The sequence below is a fragment of the Eretmochelys imbricata genome, chromosome 1 (assembly GCF_965152235.1).
Source record: "Eretmochelys imbricata isolate rEreImb1 chromosome 1, rEreImb1.hap1, whole genome shotgun sequence".
In the NCBI taxonomy this organism is placed as follows: Eukaryota; Metazoa; Chordata; order Testudines; family Cheloniidae; genus Eretmochelys; species Eretmochelys imbricata.
The window spans coordinates 278,032,209-278,038,300 of NC_135572.1; positions in this window are offsets into that span (position 1 = coordinate 278,032,209).

Consider the following 6,092-nt stretch of genomic DNA (forward strand, 5'->3'; position numbering starts at 1 on the left):
TGTTACAGACCAGCTGATCAGTCAGTTGATATTTGCTAAACTACTTTCAACTAGCCCCATTTAACCACTGAGTTATCTATAACCCTAATTAAGATAAATATCACAAAGGTTTATTCATTTGGAGGAAGTAAATAATAGCTTCTTGCTTCCTCGCTCTTACATTTATCTTTTTTTCATGTCTCTTGGAAGCCCATTTTAATCTCCTTTTCAGTTCAACTTCATATCCCTTTAAATGCTTTTTTCTTTCCTTTCTTTTTTTTTTTTTCTAGTTGCCCCCGCTCCCACCCACCCCCAACCCAGGAATGTTTTCTGATCTCTAAGCTTTGTGTGGTGAGTCTGAACTGTATAAATGACAGCCTGCAGTGGGAATGTATGTCTTGCAATTCACGGTGATGGTTATGTAGCCCGTTGGTATTCTCTGCCTCCCACACTCCTATTCTAGTGTCATCTGGAGTTTCTATAGAATGTGGTGTATTTATTGTGCTCTTATGTAAGATGAAGATTATCTATTAAAGTTACATTTTCAACATACAAATGCTTTCAGTGACTGGTAACTGGTATTGTCCCTCAAAGTGCACTGCATAGTAACATTATAAAACTTGGTTCAGAATAATCTAGTTCAGCACAAGATTAAGACACCTAAAAAGATGGATTTAAAGTTAATTTCCTTATTGGATGGAGTTTCTCACGTCTGTGGCTTGCAGCAGAACTTCAGTCTTCAGGTTGAGTAGCCAGGCCTCTTTACTGTTACTAACAAATCAAGTTTTTTGTTATTGAGATGAACATTTGTGCAGTTTAGTTGGTGTAGTTCTCTTGCGTGTCATTATTTGGGTGACTAATTAACTGAGCATACATGTACCCTTAATTGTACGGTAACTGATTTTTAACATGGTAGATGGCTCTTCTGAAATCTTCTAAAATAAATCTAGCTAAAGATACACTTAAAAAAACCCCAAACCTTTAATACTATTACTGTTCACATTTACCAATTAATGCCTTTATTAGCATACTCTGAATATGTAATTGAATGGAAAAAGTACTCCTCCAATGAAGCCAGGGTAAAGGAAAGGGGAGTGCAGTAAATTTCATCGTGTGCATAGAGAAGCCAATGCATCCCAGGGTTTTGAAGGATCTAATTCTGGAATGTAGCTGAGAAAGCCACTGGTTGGGTGTTGAATCACTTCCCAACCTGCTTTTTCTCGGTACTGTTGGACAATGTAAATGTGTGGGGTAAATAGCTGTGAGATGTGTCTACAGATTTCAGTTGCTTTGAAGGACGTGCCCTTAAATGCTTATTTTTAAAACAAGTGTGGATTCTAAAAACTTCTCATGGCATAACTTCAGTGATATGCACTCCGATTGTAAGAATCCTTCAGTGTGGACTTCAAGTCCAAAATAAATTAAAGCAAAGTAGGATCTATGAAAATATAATTTTATATTACAATAGTCACTTAACATCTGAATCTCATGCTTTTAATGAAGCTTAACATGGAATGTCAGATGTTTTCTGCCTTGCATCAAGTGATGCTTGCAGATATATTTGACTTCCGGACTCCTATCTGAGAATGTTTGAAGTTCTTAGCTCATCTGTATAGTTGCCTGAATTATCTGAAATGAGATTAATGGAATTTATTTTTCAAATGGTGATTAGAGATGCCCCACTATGTTCTGTTATCTAATACTCATTCCATGACCCCTAGAATTAAAATTTGCCACAAGTACAAATGTGGTTGCCTTACCATGAGTACTAGTTAGAATTTTTAACCTTTACAGAAGAATTATAGTATTTCCATGTATAGCTTTCCTTCAATGCTATTGGTGCTAAGAGCTAACTGGCCTGAAAGCCTAAACAAGAGTTGAAGCTGTATTTTACATATTAGTTTATGGATGATGATTGTGTAGGTAGAAGGCATACATTGTAAACCAGACCCTAAATTTTTATTTTATTTTTCTTTGCAATAACTAATCTAGGTCAAGGAAATACACTGGAAGGTCCTTTTTTCTTGCATTTAACATTCTGAAATCTGAACTGTCTTTTAAACATTTAGCCATGATTTTACATGGAAATGAGGTTGTGTATAAATCACTTAGAACTGATAGAATAAATGTCTTGGATATTAGATGACTTCTGTAGCCTAAACCAGTGAAGTGTTGCTTCTATAGCTTTCAAGAAAGCGTATCTCCAACACATTATGGTTACTGTAAAACATCTTAATGGAATAGTAAAATCAAAAGTTGTGAAATTTCCCTCAATTTATGTGTGTTCCTACTTGGAATTATGTTGAGGGTTACTTTAAAATAAAATGTCTGATATGTTATAAACAGAACCTGTCATGACTGTAATGTAAGACACTTGAAATAAAAGGAAGTGATTATTCATTGCATATACATTGAGCATCATTTTACAAAAAGTGGTCCCTTTTGTAGTATGACCATGGTATTGTTCAGTTTCACAGTAGTCTTTAAATGTCTGTGCAAAATAAAATAAACTTTGACAAATTTTTAAGCCCTCCATAACTCTTGTTTTCCATTCGCTGCTGCTGCTTTGTAGTGGGAAGACAAGTAAACCATTCTGTCCAAAACCTCTCTGGGAGGAAGGTTAGACTGTGTTTCCTTGGTCTTGAAAGGTTATTTTCTGGTTTCTTGCACAATATAGGAGTTTTGAATGCTTTGGAAGTGTAATTAAACTATCCAGCCAACATTCCTAATTGCTTAATGTAAAAATATATGCTTACACCACCTGTAAAACACTGAGGTGTTAATACAACTGCATAAGTCCACCACAGGTAATGGACTTCAGGGCATAAATCCAACTCATGCTATCAAAATGTTCATGATTTTCCTAGTGACCACTTAATAATTCTGTAGTATTGCAGTTGTGTGAAGAGTGGCACACAGTAGCTAAATTGCTTTATTCCTGATGTTTGCTTGTTTGCTGCATCATCTATGGTAAGTAGCAGCCTGGATGCGAGTGGAAGGAGTAATGAGGGCTGCTTTACTTTTTCTAAGCACTGACCAAACAAAGTATGTGGTGACTGCAAGAGGTGGACTAAACGTCTATTTTAGCAAAACACCATTACTCAGGTAGCATGCACTAGTAAAGGAAAATAATATACCTGATTTAACTAAACTGGTATACCTAGATATGCATGTTGGCAAGAAGCTGTCAATTTGACTAGCCCCAGAACATCAGATACTAGGAGACATGTTCACATTAAAGAGAAAGTTGAGGGATTAATCTATGCAAATTTGTATTTATAAAGCACCCTTTGCCCAAAGAAGAGGTTCACACAGGACATGAAAACATGGTTGGTTGTGTGATAAATAAGACATCACTGGAAGATTGGTCACGTGTCTTTAGTTGTGGTTTGCAGCACCTGCAGAAGCATTCCTGCTACACAATGTTCCAGAACTTGCATTTTAAAACAAGTTTCTTGCCTCTAAGATTGTGGAATAATTATACCTTCCTGAGGCTGCAGATAGTCCAGAACAGTTAAGCTGACAGATACAACCCAGTGCAACAAGCAGGCTGGTTTAACTATATGCAGCATATTGATACCGGTTTAGATGTTGCAGTGTAGTAGCAGGCACACCTAGCTAACTGCTTCTCTTTGATGGGTTTCAACTGCTGCATCTCCAACCAGGAGGAAGGGAGCAGGCCCTAGATCAAGGGCTCGGTCACTTAAGATGGGGGTTCTGTGCAGCTAACCTCTGGGGCAAGACTTGACTAACTGAAGGTGACAAAGGTGGTATAAGTAAGGAAAAATGTTGGGAACATTGACTGACTGAATGTAGGAGTTGAACCTAGCCCCTTAAACAAGTAGAAACTGATTATACAACAGGTTTGTTCATTGCCCTTGAGGTGTTCATAGCTTTCAATCAACTACCTCAGCCACTGGTAGTGCAGTTCTTGGATTCCATTTCTTTTGACAAACATTTCCCCTTATGTAAAGGCCAGGGAACAGGTGGCAAAACTGTCCTAAAATGACAACTTGGCTATATAGCAAAAGTAGCTGAGATTGCAGTAACCAGGTTAATATCTTACCTGCTGCTTTCCAAGGGTTAGACAGACTGTACCTGTCTTTTCCATTGGTGAGAGGTACTGAACACAGCTTATGTCCTTGAACAAATGTGGCAGAATGGTACCTCTTACCTACAAAAAATGCAGAAGCCCCAGCTGACAGTTTTAGAGAAGATGATAGCTGTTCTCCTGCCTCCAGTAACTACTCTACACTTCCACTGCACTCAGTAGGGGACTACACAGTGGAAATCTGGCTTTATGCCTGTGAGGTAGATAACATCCTTACACAGGGATAGCACATAAGACCTATTGGTGCCTCTCACCTCTAAGGTATACCTAATTTCAATTGTGTTGCTGAAGCAGCTTCAAAAAAGTAAGGATGTAGTTTAGGGTCAGGGATGAGATAAACTACTGCTGGCCTACTCCTCTAGTTTATATGCTGCTTTATTGGGTGCTGAGGTTAGATACATCAGACCAATTTGTGCCTGCAGGGTTGCTGAGCAAAGCCGCCTCTGGCAATACCACAGAGGCAAGCAGGAATGTTGAGATACCCATTTGTTTTTTCTACATTAGGAGGCAGACAATCAAATACAAATGTAGGCCTCATCAATAGTACATACCAATTAAAAAAATGCTACAGCAGAGGACCAGCTGCCCAAACTGAGGTAATATACCTTCATGTCTTAAGAGGTACCTAGCTATAAATATCACATGTATGTAGGGGTTGTGCTTAATCAGCAGCAACTGAAACAGGGTAGACTAGAATGCTCTCAGGCTTCCAATTTGCTTAGGTTACATGTAACCAAGCAGACCAAAGGGGCACAACAGCTGCTTAAGACCACTCTGACTAGCTCTTATTACAAGTCAACCAGAATCAAGGCCCTGTGTCAGAGCTTCAAACCTACACAGCAGATAGAGATGTTAAAATATACTCTAACACTTCCCCAACACACACCATATGCACCCACTTATGTCAAAAAGTTCTCCAGCTTCAGTCTTGAGTGCAACAGGATTAACTGGTAGTGGTTTGTCAGTGAGAGCAGTAGGGAGGTGAATATTGCATGATACACAGCCAATCCCAGCCCTGTCTATAGGAGATATGGGGGGCATACATGGGGGGAGAAGAGATGAGACAAGGAAAAGGCAGTTGTCAGGATGGGGTTTTTTTGGGAGCAGCACTTTGACAGTAAATACAGACTGCCCTTGATCCCATCTTTCAGAATGGTACACAGAAACATGGTGCTTGAACCTCAGCCTCTGCAAATGGCTGTGACCTTTCTAGATGTTCTCCAACACTATTCCTTTTAGCCTAGGGCCTTCCTGCAGGAAAAGAGTGAAATGTTTTGGTGCTAGCCTCCATGGCTCTCTCAGAAAGTAGCATCACTGTTTGCTGGGTGTCCTACATGAGACATTTATCATATGGGAGGATGTGGGAGAATGAATGAGTATGAAGCTTAGTTAAGATTCCCTCTCTCAAAGTGGGAACACATGCCATGATGGGGGAAGAGAACCTGCCCTCCAGAGCTGGCACTAAAAGACAAAAAGGAAACTTCAAAACTGCTTTTCCTACAAAAGTCCTAAACAGTAGCACTAGTTTGGCTTGTCAACAAATGTCTACATAGTAGACAGGAGTAAGGAATATGACTGATCTGGCTGGAGCAGAGGTCTTGAACATTTACACACCCTAGCAATTAAATAGGTGACCTGAAAAATGAAAACAGCTTAACTCAGCCAAGTTCTGTTTAAAAAGGTTTGTGGCTAGACAACTCCTACAGCACAGATCTGTAGAAGCAGAGTTTTATTTCTCAATTACATTTGCACACCCACACTATTACCTGGACTATTTAGAACACAACAAGAACACATGTGCATGACTGTCAGTTTTAGGCCACATTTACCATGTCTGAACTGGAGCATGGAGAGGGCTAACCAAGGTTATAAAGATTCTTGATGGAGCTATATTTAAGCAGGCCTTAAACCCTTTTCAGGTTGGGCATAAGCATTATATATCAGCACTTTGCCATCACTGGTAAAACTAGTGCCTACCAAAAGATGACACCCACAGCACTAG